We start from the raw sequence: 16669 nt of genomic DNA on the forward strand, positions 1-16669 counted from the left end.
TTCTCCACCAAGCAACCAAGGACATATTTTCCAGCCCCTTCTCACTTGAAGAACAATAACAAAAGAAAAAGCAATAAATTATTTTGAAAACGTATATTAAAACTGAGACTGAGCTTTACCTAGATCTTTCAGAAAGAGTCTTAATACATGTATGGATCTGAATTATGAGACACTATTACAGACACCCTCAGATGACATGGCAAAATGCATAGTTCTTGTCTCTGGAATGCCCAGCCTCTCCTTCCAAGTCCATTAGCCCTACCAGTATACTCTGGTCCCCTTCAGTCTAGGTTGTCAGGCTGCCCTGTTTACTCTGATCAAACTACAAGGTTATTTAGAGGTAAAATCTCTGGAACTCTCTCCTTCCGTCCCCCTTCCCCGTGCTAACTTAGATTCACTCTACAGGTGTCAGTTGAAACATCACTGCCTCTAGAAAGCCTTTCCTGAAGTTTCATAGCAATTTCACTTTTCACATAATGAGTAAATAATTTGTGTAAGTAGATTTCTTTCTTTTTTAAAGATTTTATTTATTTATTTGAGAGAGAGTGAGAGAGCACGAGAAGGGGGAGGGTTAGAGGGAGAAGGGGGAGGGTTAGAGGGAGAAGCAGTTAAAATTTGTTTCCCTGCTGAGAGGGGAGCCTGATGCATGACTCAATCGTGGGACTCCAGGATCATGACCTGAGCCAAAGGCACCCTGTAACTCAATTTCTATGTCTGCCTTCTTCACCAGAGAGCAAGTTCCATGGGTCAGAGACCTTTCATCCTGAACACTGCCTAACATAATGCCTAGCATGGAGTCAATAAATATTTGTTGAATGATTGGGTGAGTAGCTGAATCATTAAACCACCTATGCTTTCTTTCTCAAAGATATCTTCACCTTTTCTTAGAAAAAAAAATTTTTTGAGACATATTGAGAGAGAATGAGTGTATTCGAGGGAGGTGGGGAAGAGAGGATAGGGAGAGGAGAGGGAGAGGAGGCTCCACACTCAGTACACAGAGCCCGATGTGGGGGTTCAATCGTATGACCCTGAGATCATAACCTGAACCAAAATCAAGAGTTGAACACCCACCACATGAGATTATAACCTGAACCAAAATCAAGAGTTGAATGCTTAACCGAGCCACCCAGGTGCCCCCTCAAAGGTATCTTCATTATGAAAATGAATCATTTGTCAGATATTTATAAGTTTTGACTACCCTGCATCTATTTACCCTTCTTCAGGGATCAATATCACTTTTCCTCAGGGAAGCACGCCACTCCTTACCCCAATCCAGGAGTGGCTTATCCCAATATCACATCTCTCTGGCCATAGTGATTGGTTCTGGACATGGCAAATGACTAAAGTCAAACCAATCAGAGCCAGTGAGGCTTAATTCTGACTTTATTGGAACTGCTGAAAAAGAGGCATGCTTTCTTTCCATTGAGGTTGCCAAAAGGTGGGATATGAGCTTGAAACTCCTGGCAGCCCACTTGCCCCTATGAGAGGAGAGAGGCTGTTAAGAATGAAGCCACACAGGAGGGGCACCTGGGTGGCTCAGGTCATGATCCCGGAGTCCTGGGATCCAGTCCAACGTCAGGCTCCCAGCTCAACGGGGAGCCTGCTTCTCCCTCTGACCCTCTCCCCTCTCATGCTGTTTCACACACTCTCTCTCTCAAATAAATAAATAAACAAACAAATAAATAAATAAAAATCTTTAAATAAAAAAAATTAAAGAAAAGAATGAAGCCACACATGAAAACAGTGCCACAAGCCTGAATTCTGATGACATCATTTAAATCCTTAGATCCAGCCAGGAACTTTTGAGCTATCTGAGCCAATTAATGTTCTTTGACACAAGTGTCATCTGAGCTGTATTCTGCGGCCACAATCTCTCGACAAAGTGAATTCATTATAAATAATTGCAGTCTATCTATTATTTGTATTGTGTAACCATAACATGAATAACTTGAGAACCATTTAGATCAAAACTTGCAAAAGCAGTTTTTGATGGTCTTATTTGATTTTGTCAAATATGCTAATGTAAACATAACAGATAAGTTATTTTAAATCCATGTTTGCTTTATTAAAATATAATAACTTCTATTTTCCATACCATTGATTCTGTTACCACCAGATTTTAAAGACCAGTTGGCTTGCAGAAATACAAACAGAATGCCTCTGACTTCTACAGCTGTTACACATGATAAATGTTCATTTGGAGAATTTGTTTCAATTCACACCATACACACATCACTCAAGGAGAACTATTTTATAAGCTTCTTATGAATGCATATGTATTTATGAATTGTTGCAATGAAGAAGAGATACTTAAATTACCATTCATTGATAACTAAAATTCCTTATTTTGGATTTAACCATCAAATCAATGAGGGCTTACTCATATTTTAATATCAACAACAGATGTAATGGCCCCCTCCTGCTGGTTTATCAAAATTTAAAAATAATTTTTTTAAAAAGCTGCAGTCTGGGCGCCTGGGTGGCTCAGTCGGTTAAGCGACTGCCTTCGGCTCAGGTCATGATCCCGGAGTCCCGGGATCGAGTCTCGCATCGGGCTCCCTGCTCGGCAGGGAGTCTGCTTCTCCCTCTGACCCTCTTCCCTCTCGTGCTCTCTATCTCTCATTCTCTCTCTCTCAAATAAATAAATAAATAAATCTTTAAAAATAAATAAATAAATAAAAAGCTGCAGTCTACCATTTCTTTGTGACTCTTTTGTGGAAGAAATATAAGCAAAGGAAAATATTGGGTATGTTAATTTCTTTTCCTAACACAACAATCCCTAATTCAACTGTCCTTTCCTCTAGTGTGCTGTATCAATTATTCTAATTGGGGAATTTTCTAACATGAGAAAATAATTTCTCATATGCCCACAATGGGTTTAGTAGATCATTTTCTCAAATCTATTTATCTTACTTGGATTCAAGAAATGCGTACTCAATTAGGAATACTCTCCAACAGCTTTTAACTCCTTTTAATAATCTACTTTTATAAAGGATTTCTTTTGGCTGTCTAGTATAATTCTCCCCACACCCCAGTTCTCCTTCTTCCTGTAAGAAGCCACTGTCCTGTCCAGAAAAGGTAGAGAGACCTGGCCAATCATCGTATCCAATTCTCCTATGCTCTTATTGGTCTTGGGTACGAGCATGGGACTCTAATAATGTCAGTCAGAATCCTTCCCTTTAATGATAGCTGGACAATGAGAAAGGGAATTCTTTTCCTCGGGTCTGCTGGGGTGAAAATGAATTTAAAGCTATTGAAAGCCATCTTCCCCACTACATGGAAGAAGCTTTTTTTGCAAAAAAAAAAAAAAAAAGCCAAGGAGATAAAAGCAGAAATATGAGCAGGATGGATAGATGACAGGAGGAAAGAATGATGAATATGAGTGAATTATACTGCCATTAAAAGCAGTTCTAAGGACGCCTGGGTGGATCTGTTGGTTAAGTGTCTACCTTCAGGGGCACCTGGGTGGCTCAGTCGTTAGGTATCTGCCTTCAGCTCGGGTCATGATCCCAGGGTTCTGGGATCGAGCTCCACATCGGGCTCCCTGCTCCGCGGGAAGCCTGCTTCTCCCTCTCCCACTCTCCCTGCTTGTGTTCCCTCTCTCGCTGTGTCTCTCTCTGTCAAATAAATAAAACCTTAAAAAAAAAAAAAAGTGTCTACCTTCAGCTCAGGTCATGATCCCAGGATCCTGGGATTGAGTCCCACCTTGGGCTCCTTGCTCAGTGTGGAGCCTGCTTCGCCCCCTGCCTGCCACTCCCTCTGCTTGTGCTCGTGTTTTCTCTCTGACAAATGAATAAAATCTTAAAAAAAAAAGAAAAGAAAAGAAAAAGAAAGCGGTTCTAAACGTTGAGGCCCTGATACAGTTGGTTCATCTTGATTTTATCAGCCATCCTAGTGTCCTAACTAAATGGATTAATAAATTCTTTATTCTAATTAAGCTGTATTGAAGTTTGAACTAAGTTTCTATTACTTGAAACCTAGCACTCTCTAGTGATAATTGTTATATTTTTAGGAATCATACATTTACTTAAAATTTACTCCTGGGGTTTATTAGGAAGACTTGCAAATAAGTAATACGTGATGGTGTAAGTTGCTATTTCCAAAGCCAGTTGAAAATGCCTTACTTCTATTAGTATAGAAGAGAATAAGCTTATACATTTTGCACTTCTATATAATGCATAGACTAATTCATCTGAACCATCAGGGTACCATCCAGGATATACCATCCAGGATGCCTAAAAATCTGGAAATCATGAAAAGTCATTAGTTATTTAGATTGGGTAACACAAGACAGGGAATTCCATACACAAATAATTCTGCTCTTCCCAAGTCCACATGTGAATAAAACTAGCACATAGCAAGGTCTCTGCAGAAGTTCACATGGATCCAAAAATTCTGGGTCATCTGGGTCCAGAAGAGATAACTAGAAATACTTCATTTCATACTTTAAAGAAGTATATAACCCTATAGAGGGTTACAGGGAAAATTCTTTACAGAAAACTGGTACATTTTACATGCATTTCCTCTAAGTATTAACAAATTAGAGTTCTTTGCAAACATTATTTAAAAGTGATCTTATTTGAGCCAAACTATGGAAAGAGCCTAGATGTCCATGAACAGATGAATGGATAAAGATGTGGTGTGTGTGTGTGTGTGTGTATATGCACAATGGAATATTATGCAGTCATCAAAAAATGAAATCTTGTCATTTGCAACAATGTGGATGGAACTAGAGGATATTATGCTAAGTGAAATAAGTCAATCAGAAAAAGACAACTATCATATGATCTCATTAATATGTGGAATTTGAGAAACAAGACAGAGGATCATAGGGGAAGAGAGGGAAAAATGCAGTAAGACGAAACCAGAGAGGGAGACAAACCCTAAGAGACTCCTAACCTCAGGAAACAAACAGGGTTACTGGAGTGGAGGGGGGTGGGAGGGATGGGGTGGCTGGGTGATGGATATTGGGGAGGGCTTATACTATGGTGAGCGCTGTGAATTGTGTAAGACTGATGAATCACAGACCTGTACCCCTGAAACAAACAATACATTATATGTTGATTAAAAAAATAAATTAAAAAAAGTGATCTTATTTGTTAACCAAATCCCTCTGACAAAAATAATGTCTGGGAATCAAATTTCCTTTCACAAAAATATTTAGAATCCCTTTAAGAAAGCCAGCCATACATATTAGCGCAAACCTGGATTCACTCATTGACCCTTCCAGGGCTCCAAGTAACATCAGTGAAGAAAGGGACCAGGGCTTTCATCAATCTCTGCCAGCCATTAGGGATGTGGTAATTCCCAGGAGCAAGTTATGATGAGCAGCAAGTTAGCTTGACCCTGCTCAAACTGAGTGCTTTCAACACTAAACACTGGCTCATACATCCTCACCAGCAGCTACTTGTTAAATGCTTTATGTCTACCTTTTATTAAAATGTCAAATGTAATTCTTTTAATTCATACTGGATGGCTGCCATAACAGAATTCAATAATGAAAACCAATGACAGAGATTGGCTGCATACTATAAAACTGTACCTGAGCTGTCTGGAGTATAACAGGGTCATTTTTCTTCTTTCATTATCACATTGGTAAATACTGACTGGGAATTTCTTAGTGTGTTGGTGTCACAGAGCTTGGCCAGATCGATTTCCATTACAATAGTATGAAAAATACCTATATCCAGCCTACATTTCTAATAAGGACAAAAATAAATTTTTCTCCTAAAATTAAAGAGAACTTCCATTTCCAGTAAGGGCAGATAACAGTTGGTTGAACCAACGATTCATGTGAATACTACTAAAAACTTTAGGTGAAAAAAATGTTAATTTCCCTAAAAGTATTAAAAGGTTATCAATATAGTGAGCAATTACCAGACCACAATCTAAATGCAATCAAACACCAGAGAAGTAAGTGAAGCACTAAAATTCCATAGCTGCTTCTGCCCCAGGGCATTTGCTAATCTTGAAAAACTGGGGCTTTGTTTGGTGGCCTTGCTGGGCAATGAGATAGAAGTCAATGATTAGAGACTGCTCAAGATGGGAAGTATAATGAGAAATCTTTTCACCCTAGGCTGGGACCCAAAATTAAAACTGGCCACGCCATCACCATCCCCAGAAAGCCACAGTAGAACTTGTCATGGTGCTAAGCAGAGAAAGAGAAGAAAAAGAAAAAGTAAAAAAAATCCCAAAAGTTGAGGCCACTTCTGACTCAAAATTGCAGCCCAAGTCCATCCACTAAATTGGCTAGAGAACTTCAAGCCATGAGCTAGCTCTAGGGTAGTCCCAGATTAACAGATCCTGAGGTGCCTGACAGAAGCAAATATAATTCTACTATCAAGGAAGGCATCATCAATACCAGACCTCAAAAACTACAAATCCCTACAAATAATATTTTAAGGACAATGAGGAACAGAAATAAGCAAACAAGAAAACTAGACACCATAAACAAAATTAGCAGAAACTACAAATGTCAGAAAGATCATCAAAGTTTCATATAGGGAACTTACTAGATACAGACTATAAAACAACTGTGTTTTTACCGTTTGAAGAACTAAAAGATAAACCTGAAGATATCTTCAGGGCACATGAATCCATTTTTTAAAAATTACAGCAATTCTGTAAAACAAGTGGACTCCAAAAATGCCAATGTCCTGAAAAACAAAACCCAACAAACACCCCACCACCACCAAATGTCAAGGGAACTGTTCTACATTAAAGGGAACTAAAAAGCTTCATAGTTCAATATAGCATACAATCCTTGACTGGATCCAGGATTTCATTTTTTAAAACCACTATAAAAAACATTATTGAAAAATTGGGGAGGGACGCCTAGGTGGCTCAGTTGGTTAAGCATCTGCCTTTGGCTCAGGTCATGATCCCAGGGTCCTGGGATCGAGTTCTTCATTGAGGACTGCTTCTCCCTCTCCCTCTACCCATCCCCCTGCTTGTGCTCATGAGGGCACTCTCTCTAATAAATAAATAAAATCTTTAAAAATATGGGGAAATACGAACATGGAGTGTATATCAGACAATACTGTATCAATCTTAAGTTTATAGACTATGATAACAGCATTGTGGTTACGTAAAAGAATGTTCTTAATCTTAGCAAATACCTGCTAACTACATAAAGGAGCAGTGTCATGACCCCTCCCTCTGTAAGTCATATATTGCTTTCAAATGGTTCAAAAGAAAGAGAGAGAGAGCAAAAGCAAATGTGAAAATGGTAATGACAACTGATGGATCCAAGTAAAGGGTATTTGGTAAAATTACTTTAAGTTTTCTTTAGGTTTGAAAATTTTTTTAAATCAAAATGCTGTTGTGGGGGAGTTGTACAGCAGATTTGAAAAAGATTTAAATAGGATATCTAGCAATGAAAGATACAGAGACTAAATTTAGAAATTTCTTCAGAAAAGTAAAAAGCGTATTTTAAACAGCTGGAGAGAACATGACTGAACTAGAAAATGGATCAGAAGAATTAGGCAGGTCAGTACTTGGAGTGACAGAGGAAAATAAAACACACAAGGGAGGTCAGAGACATGAAGGACAGAGACCTGACATCATGAGAGCCTCGAGTGACAGGAGAGGAGTCAGAGGTGGTAAGTGAAAACTAATAGCTGGGAAATCTATTGCAATGTTGGAAAAGACCAATATATAGGTTCAAAAAGCCCATCAAATCCCAAGCTACATAGATGGAGAAAAAAAATCCATACCTGGACTCATCTTTGAGAGGGTGAAGAAAACCAAAAATAGAGAAAAATTAGTAAAAGAGCCAATAAAAAAGATTGTTTTCAACAGAGCCATGGTTACATTGAGAGCTAATTTATCAATACAGTGGAAGCCAGATGATAGAATGATGAATTCAAATGTGCTGGAAGAAAAAACTGCCATTTTTTAATTCTATAACCAGCAAAAATATCTTTCAGGAATAGGGGCGAATTAAGGACAATTTTAGACAAATATGGGAAGTTCACCCTAGCAGATCTCCTTCACACTTAGTTAGCACTGTCTGTGAACTTAAACTGCCCTGAAATGTAAGATTCAGCTCTCCAGCATTCTGCTGTTTCCTCCACCAATCCTTCCAATAATGTACAACTATGGGATGGATACAAGAATAATGTACAACCATTGCTGAAAATGAATCTGAAACAGTTAATATGCCAATTTACCTCATTTGAAGTCTCCGTACAAGTTCACGAATACACGTACATCCATATTGATGTTCTACTTTTTCAAAATGAGGAACCAAAACAATCTGAACTCAGCAGGAATCTCATTGTCCCTGGCTCATAATAATATGGCTGTCTTATGGTTCTGTATTAATTGCTTTACAAATAGAAATATCATTACCCATATATAAATTTCACTTCTGAACAAAACAAAACAAAACAAAGATCCATGAGTGGTGACCTCCAGCTGAACTGGTTAAATTTAGGGACTCATTTGTAAAGGTCAGTGTCCTTTGCTGCAAATCTGCTTCTTATGCAGATGAGAAGATGAACCTGCCCTATGGCACTGGGCATAATTAGCCAGCTGCACTCCCCTAATAAGGTGCAGATGGTTAATTACCCCAGCAAATAACTGCTTACTTGTGGGCACAAAAGCCTGTACCTAAAATCATTGAAAGTATATTTGGGCCTATTTGTGCTCGTGCAAACAAAACACTTCTTCCAAGGTTTCATCTGTGAACAGAGCACCACAGGCTCAAACTGCACTGCTCTGGGGGAGACCCATTAACACTGCTGGGGGCTGGTTCAAAGGAGGGACCAGTGGCCACAAAGCTATATTTAAAATGGTGAAATATTTCACGGGGTGCTGAATCCTTGTTGAAAAAATCTCCTAAAGTTTCCTTGTTGTAATAGGAATCGTAAATGAATCAGAATTTGGTTTTCCTAGAATCCAAAGTAAATTCTGTATTCTTTAGATAAAAATTCTGAAATGAATTTTTTCACAAGCAAACACGTCAACATTCATTGTCTTAAGAAAAAAAAAAAAGTCTAATTTTCCTGTGCCTTTGAGGAATTTCATGAGCTAGCTGAGCGACCAGAATTTAGAAAGCCATGTAAGATATAACACATCCAATGGTTGTTAGAAACTGTTCCAAAGATCCCATTTAAGAACAGAATCTATCAGGGGCACCTGGGTGGCACAGTCGGTTGAGCGTCTGAATCTTGGTTTCGGCTCAGGCCACTGCCTCAGGGTCCTGGGATTGAGCCCCACGTCTGGCTCCGCGCTCAGCATGGAGTCTGCTTGAGATTCTCTCTCCCTCTGGCCCTCCCACTCATGCTTTCTCTCTCTCTCTCTCTCTCAAATAAATAAATCTTTTTAAAAAATAATTTAAAAAATGAAAAATAAAAACATAATCTATCAATCTCCCTATGGCAATAGTAGGATTCAGAGAGAAAGCAGAGAAGGGGTAACTGCTTCCTAAAATCCATGTTTGGAAGTCCTCTGCAGCTGCAAAGCTCTCAGTTTGCAGGGGCAAGATGACAGGGCTGGGGAACAGAATACTAATCTACTTGAATCTGCACAGAACCTTTCCTCTGAAGAACCCATAGGGTGTGTGATTCCATTCAGTTTAATTGTATGTTGGGGAAGAGGAAAAGCTGCTTGCCATGGTTTTAATTGCTAAGAACATACTATCTTTTCAGGAACCATCTGTTTAATTATAATTACAAGCAGTGATGTAAAAACACAAATGCTTAACAAGTACAAAACTCCCCTAACACTAACAGTTCTAACATGATGAGCCATATCATGGAAGAGTATGTTGCCTTTTCCCTCTACAATATTTCATGATTTAGCAAATGACAGCCTACCATTTATTATGGAATCTCATTCTGGTAAAGCAAAAGTTATTAATTACTATTCTTAGATTATATCCCTCTGTTATTCCTTTTTATTAAACTTTAATTCCCTCTGAGAGTGACAGGAATTATATCAGAAATGAAATACATCAGGCCCCCTTTCTTCCCTGCTAAAATCTTTGAGGTTCCATATAATACACATCACCTATAATTAATTACCAGGGACATTCCAAAGTATTGCAAGACTAATTTTTTGGCTTTCATAAACACAAATCTCTGCCTTCCTGGTTTTGAAATATGCTTACAACACTGTTATTATTTTAGGAGCCACAAGTATTGGTAATTGTTTTCAGGCATGAATAAAAATAGCTTAACCTTGAAATTTATTTTAATTAGGGATTTTTCAAAGCCACGGCTACAAACTTGGGTGGATTGTTTATAATAAAAACAAGCATCAACAACATAGTTGTACAGAACATAGAATTAGGCAAAGTTATTTAACTTGAGCTTACAATAGTGGTTTAAAGAAATAAAAACAGACACAGACGCAGTCAGATCGTAATGTTATTAGAGCAACCTTACATTCAGGACATTTTAGATAGCCTACTAAAGCAAGAAGATGCCAAATAAAATGCAGGAGATTTATGAACTGCCAAGAAATCACAAGAGATTTCTTCCTTAGTCATTTCACACTAACTTTTCTTTAAAGTCAACCAAGTTGACTCTATGGTATTCATTGTAAGAAGATGATCACTACTTTGACAAGATCATATACTTTCTGACAAGCCTTTCAACCAAGCAAAGAACATTTTTTTTAAGTCAAGAACATTTTTTAAAAGCCCACTCTTCTTTCCTACCATCATAAGGGGTAACTATGACTCTTAAAAAAAAAATCAGAACTTAAGCACTTTAAATCCTCAAAGAAATGAAAAGACTGCACAGTTTTTCAAATGAAATCACAGTGGAGGCATCTGGTGATTTGTCAATTTCTCACTTACCCTTCTCTGCCCTAACTGAAATCCTCCCAGCCATGATTCGACAATCATTTTTGCCTATTTCAAGCCCTCATTCCCCTTGCAAGACATTTTTATATAAGAGCAACCAAATGCTAAGTGCCTCTGCAGTGTTAATGAGGGAACAGATCTTGGAAGGAATCATTTGAGAAGAGACTGCCTGCAGGAAATGGTTATTTCTTCACTTTCAATGATAGCAACCATGATCGAGTGTATTACTATCCCCTGTGCTCTGACATGTGCTCATTCTAAACCAGTAATCTTTGACCTTTGAGGTCTCAGTCCCACTAGGAATCGGATAAAAGCTCTGAACACCGTCCCCAGAAGAGATGAACATAAACATAAAATCTAAAGGTCCACATTCCCAGGGTCAAGAATCTCTACTTTACACAGATCCCAAAGTGTATCAGTTAAAACATGACTGCAGTACTCACAAGCTATGCGGGCTTCTTTCAAATTTGATGAGAGTTATCATGTTCTAAATGTTTTTGCTGCTAATGTGGAAAAACATTCTCAAAACTATTTTGAAGTTTGTGAAACTATTCCACTAATTAATAACAAATAATAACAAATAATAACAAATAAAAACAAATAATGATTATATGAATCATTCTCACACACAAGTCAGAGGTATTATACCCTCCCCAAAATAAAGCTAAGTTTGCTCATATACAAATAAAATAAAATGAAATAACAAAACAATAAAATGATTAAAATGAAACAATTTTAAAACAATGAAAATGAAATAAAATGTAAAACATAAATCTATCAAACTTTGAGGAGAAAACAGAGAAGAAAATCAGTGTCACCTTGGGTTAGGCAAAGAGCTTTAAACAGCATAATCCATGGAAGAAAACAGTGATAAATTGGACTTCCTCAAAATTAAAAAAAAAATTGACTTCAAAAGACAACTCAGTAAGAAGACAACCGAATAGGACAGGGGCAAATGATATGAACAGAAACTTCACCTAAGACAAAAGAGAGTAATAAGCACAGGTTGTTTAACATTATTAGCCATCAAGGAAATGAAAATCAAAAACAGACTGAGATACACAACTACAAGAATAACTAAAATTAACAGAACTGTCACCTGCTGGCAAGGTTGTAGAGCAAGCAAAACTCTCGTACTATGGTGGCAGAAGTGCAAAATGGTACAGTCACTTGGAAAACAGTTTGGCAGTTTCTTATAAAATTAAACACAAACTTACCACAGAACCTAGCAATCCCACTCTGGGTGTTTATCCAAAATAGCATAACATATGTTGATACAAAGACCTGTATGTGAATGTTTACAATAACTTTATTTATTCATAATCACCAAATGCTGGAGGCAACCCCAAGTCCATCGACTGGTGGTACATCCATTCAACTGAATAGCACTCAGCAATAAGGAATGAACTACTGTTACATGTGACAGCGTGGATAAATCTCAAAATCAATGTGTTAAATAAAACAAGCCAGACAAAAAGTGCTATATATTTTATGATTCCATTTACATGATATTCTGGAAAACTCAGAAACAGAAATCAGATCATTGGTTGCCAGGGGCTGGAGGTAGGGAAAGGGGATTGACTACAACTGGGTACAAGGGAACTTTTTGAGCTAATGGAATCATTCCATATATTGATATGGTTACATGACTATATATTTTTCAAAAAACATGGAACTGTACACCTAAAAGAGGTGAATTACATAGTATATAAATTATACATCATCAACCTGACCTTAAAAAATAACTAAGAACATACTACGAGAAAATACTAATTTAATTTATATTTCAACATAGCCTACAAAGTATCAATATCCAGGGTGTGTACAGTAATTCTACAAATCAATACAAAAAGGACAGATCATTTAAAATGGGGAAAGATAAAGACAGGCAATCTCCAGAAGACCAGTTATCAAGGGTCAACAGACATAAACCGCTCGATTTCACTGGTAATCTGGCAAATGTGAATTATAACAAAGTGATAACCATTATTTTCCCATCAGAAAGGCAAACTCTTCAAACACTGGAAATATCAAATGTTGATGCCTATGCAGAGCAAACACAATCTCTAAAATAAGACCCCAAGAGAGTTACATCAATGGGGATGATGGAATTTCAACTATATTCATACTTAGCTAAATCAAAACATAGAAAAATAATCCTTTAAAGAGTTGGGTGGTTAAAAAGAAACAAACTAATAAAAATAAAATAAAGAGCTGGGTGGTTGTCTTTGCTGTTCTGGTCAGTGGGTTGGAGGATGAGGTGAGACAGTCCTGAAAATGCTAGTGTCGGTGCCATCACTGCTGGAACAGTCTGTCAGTCCAGTGCGCACTGGGGACACCATGGAAGGTACCATGAAGGATACTAAGGATTTACCAGCCCAATAAGCAAAGAGTGATGTCCAGGTAGCCCTTCAAACGGAGCCGGCCTCCTCAAAATTGCCAGGAAAGAAACTGAAGTATGAAATGTGGGCCACAGCAAAATTTAGAATAAAGACATAATGGACTGATAAATTTATCCTTCTACTAATTTATGGAGACATATAGGAAAAGTTTATAAATTAGAATTTTAAATATTCTCAGAATGAAAGCTTTTCAGTGGCTCAATTTCTGAATTGGATTGCTGGAGGGGATTTAAAGGGACTGTCCAGGGATATTTTTGACTGCATCCAATTTTGATCTTAGCACTGACTTCTGAACCTAATACAGTAAAATGTGACTCCACCATATAACCTCATCAAGGGCACATAGATCCTGTGGGTAACAGTATTTTTTTTCTTTCCAGCAAAACACCTACCTTAGTCCTGGACATGAAGTAGGACTTCAGTTACTTTACGGAGTAAAGAAGAGTGGGGAAGAATCATCTTGATAAAATACATAGTATTTGAAATATTACGAAACAAAAAGGACAAGACCCAGTAGAGGAAAGGAGCAAGAAACAAATCCAAGGTAAACAAGTGAGCACACACAGAGGACAATACACCTGGTATCCAGCATAGGTGGTGATTAAGAGTCTTAGCAACGACCACTCACTAGCTGTCATCATGCGACACTCTCTGAACCCAGAATGCTCCACAGTAAAGGCCGACTAATCATTAAAATCACTTCACAGGGCCATGGCTACGAAGTGTAACCCTAGAGGAGAAGTACACCTGAGGGTGCAATGGTCAGTCATTGATCCTTACAGTCTTCCTGGGAAGGAAATGGGGAGGGAATGGAGGGGTGGAGGCGTGGCACCCTAGCTGGGCGAGAAAATACGGAAAATGATTGGCCCGAGGCCTCGCGGCTAAATAGAAGTTAGGAGCAAAGTGAACACCAAGGTCGGAGGTTCTGCTATTTTAACCGGAATAAGAAGGGGCCTGGAAAGCTTGGGGAACCCCTCAGATGAAGGGTGGGAACATGAGGAGGGGATGCCCCGGCCAGTCCCTAAGCCCCTCGCACTGTGACCCCGTGATCACCGCAAGGACCTCCAACCCTGGTACACCTGCGACTGCCTGCCCATTCTGTGTGCTGTTCCCCACCAAGACCCTGCGTCCAACTCACAGGCGCCGCAGCCAAGGAGCTCCGCACCAGGCTCCAAGCCGACGGCTCTCCTCCAGCGTCCGGGACGCAGCTGTTGCCATCCGTTGCCACAGCAACCGCGGTGCACCGGGCAGCCGAGCAAGCCGCAGCGTGATTGGAGAAGGCAAGCGTCCTTAGCAACTGCTGCGCAGCGCTATTTGGTGGAAATGAACTTGGTTTTCAGGAATTCTTCAGACACCCTCTCTCCCTAAAGGCACCCTCCAGCAGGCACCCGTCCTGGCTCTTGAAAGGTGCTCCATGCATTATCTCATAAAACATCTGTCTCTCTTTGTTACTGTGAGGGTTCTCATTTCCACAGAAATTTTTAACTTGACGCCAATTTTATCTTCAGGTAAAATGTCCATGAACTCCTTTAAGTTTATATGTAAAAGTCTATGTCCACTTACGCAGTAGGATGGTCCATAACTATAGATTCTCAAAGGAGCCAGAACCAGAACCCCAGACGTCCAAAAGAAGAATTTCTATTTGCATTAACACCATCTTCCTTCCCAGAGACCACCGATTATTAAAAACAGTGTGGTTCCTCCCGGACTTCATTTAGACTGTGGCCTCATTCATATCCTGCCTTGAGATATCTCCAAAAGACTTTAACTAACTCTTGACTTTCTTTCATTCATCCATTCAATAAATATCTATTGATCACTAACTATGAGTCATACAGTTGTCATAGAAGCGCCTTTCTAGCCACTGGAGTATAGCAACTGTGAAGACAAAGTCCCTAATTTCTTAAGAGTTTTCCTTGTGGTGTGGGAGACAACAGATGAATAAGCAAGATCGTTTCAGTTTATGATAATAAATAAAATGTTGTGATAGGACAGGAAGTGTCTAAGGTAACATGCCCCATAGACAGGGTGGTCAGAGAGGTTCACACTTGAGGAGATGGCATTTGAGCCAAAATGTGAGAAGACACTGGCTAGAGAAGAGCAAGGAAGACAGCAACACAGACAAAAGAGACAGAAAGTTAAAAGAAATGAATTTGAATGTTAGAGAAAATGAAAGGCCAATGTAGCTGAAAAGGAGACAGCTTGTAGGACCGTGGCAAGAGACGATCAGATTGCCCTTCCCCTGGCTCTTCAAAGGGCTGGCAACTTCTTCCTCCTCCCTTACCCGCCCATCCCCGGTCACACCCTATTACATCACTGGTCTTTCCTTCACAGCCCTGGTGACTCTGTATTGTCTGTGAGCTCCCTGAGGACCCAAACATTACTCAACACAGGATCCCCAGCACCTAAAATAACTGGCCCGGCGTGGACACTAAATAAGTATTCGTTGACTACGTGAACATCCGTATCACAAAACTAGAAACTACAGTGGATCATGGGGACAAGACAAAGACACCTCTGCCTTTATGAAGCATAAATGCTTGTAGAATAAATGAATTTACAAACTATGTGGGCTAACTAAATGTATGCAGAGTTGAGTGATTTAGACTATGCTATGGAAAGCTGTTGAACAATTCCCTGGATAATTTCTTCATTCTATTATATTTCAGTTCAATTTCACAAATATCTAGTGTTTGGCCTATGGTATATAGTAATGACCAAGAAGAACACCAGTCTTACCCGTAGAGCTCATGGTCTACTGCCGTGCTGTCTATTACAGTAGCCACCAGACACTTGTGACCATTGAGCACTCATTTGTGGCTGGTCCAAACTGGAATGTGGAGCAAATATATAATTTCCAGATTTCAAACACTCAGTGCAAGACAAGACTGTAAAATAGCTCCTTAATAATTTTTAATATTGATTTCATATTGAAATAATAATATTTTGGATATATTGGGTTAAACAAGATTATTAAAAATTATTTTCACTCGTTTCTTGTTTTTAATCTAATTGCTACAAAATGTTAAATTATGTATGTGGACTGCATTATATTTCTATTAGACAGCACTGGTCTAGTGGGAGCTGAATGCTAGTTGAATAAACAAGTGATACCTTATCACAGATATTAAAACAGACATTTCAGGGGCGCCTGGGTGGCTCAGTCATTAAGCGTCTGCCTTCGGCCCAGGTCATGATCCCAGGGTCCTGGGATCGAGCCCCACATCGGGCTCCCTGCTCTGCAGGAAGCCTGCTTCTCCCTCTCCCACTCCCCCTGCTTGGGTTCCCTCTCTCGCTGTGTCTCTCTCTGTCAAATAAAATCTTTAAAAAAAAAAAACAAAAAAAAAGCAGATATTTCAGGGGGCGCCCAGCTGGCTCAGCTGAAACAGCATGTGACTCTTGATCATGAGTTTGAACCCCACACTGGGTGTAGAGATCACTTAAAATAAATAAA

General features: G+C 39.0%; 1 protein-coding gene across 2 annotated transcripts in view; it reads right to left on the minus strand.

Annotated features, from left to right (window-relative positions):
* HYDIN (HYDIN axonemal central pair apparatus protein) overlaps positions 1-14441 on the minus strand; it is a 342401-nt gene extending 327960 nt beyond the window's left edge. For both annotated transcript variants that reach the window (XM_027618048.1, XM_027618049.1), the window contains exon 1: positions 14354-14441. The gene's annotated coding sequence lies outside the window, so the exon portion shown is untranslated. The remainder of the gene's footprint in view (positions 1-14353) is intronic.
* Between the last annotated feature and the right edge of the window lie 2228 nt (positions 14442-16669).

Source organism: Zalophus californianus, chromosome 17, assembly GCF_009762305.2.
Source record: "Zalophus californianus isolate mZalCal1 chromosome 17, mZalCal1.pri.v2, whole genome shotgun sequence".
Taxonomy (NCBI): Eukaryota; Metazoa; Chordata; class Mammalia; order Carnivora; family Otariidae; genus Zalophus; species Zalophus californianus.